Genomic DNA, 375 nt, shown 5'->3' on the forward strand with positions numbered 1-375 from the left:
GGGGGAACTGAAAGAATTTTTCAGCAGCTGGACAGGTGCCCAGCTCTCATCAGCTGAAGCTAATCCATCTCCATCGGACATGGGAACTCCTGAGCCTTGCATTATGTGGTCCTGAGTCCTTTAGAGAAACTGAGTGGTGGCATTTCACTAGATGGCCCAGATCAGCAAAGCTCTGTTGAGAAATGGACTAAAACTCTAGGTCTGAGAAAAATAAAGATAATTCTTATGTAAATTTCCCTTCTCTTATTTTACAGATAACCAGTAAGAGTTTATAGGAGAATGGCACAATCCTCCTAATGAAAGCAAAGAATGAATTAGCAGAAGAACATACGCATAATTAGAAGAAATACCTGCATTTGAGATTATTAAGAAGCC

Source organism: Buceros rhinoceros, unplaced genomic scaffold (genome assembly GCF_000710305.1).
Source record: "Buceros rhinoceros silvestris isolate BGI_N320 unplaced genomic scaffold, ASM71030v1 scaffold15151, whole genome shotgun sequence".
NCBI classification, from domain to species: Eukaryota; Metazoa; Chordata; class Aves; order Bucerotiformes; family Bucerotidae; genus Buceros; species Buceros rhinoceros.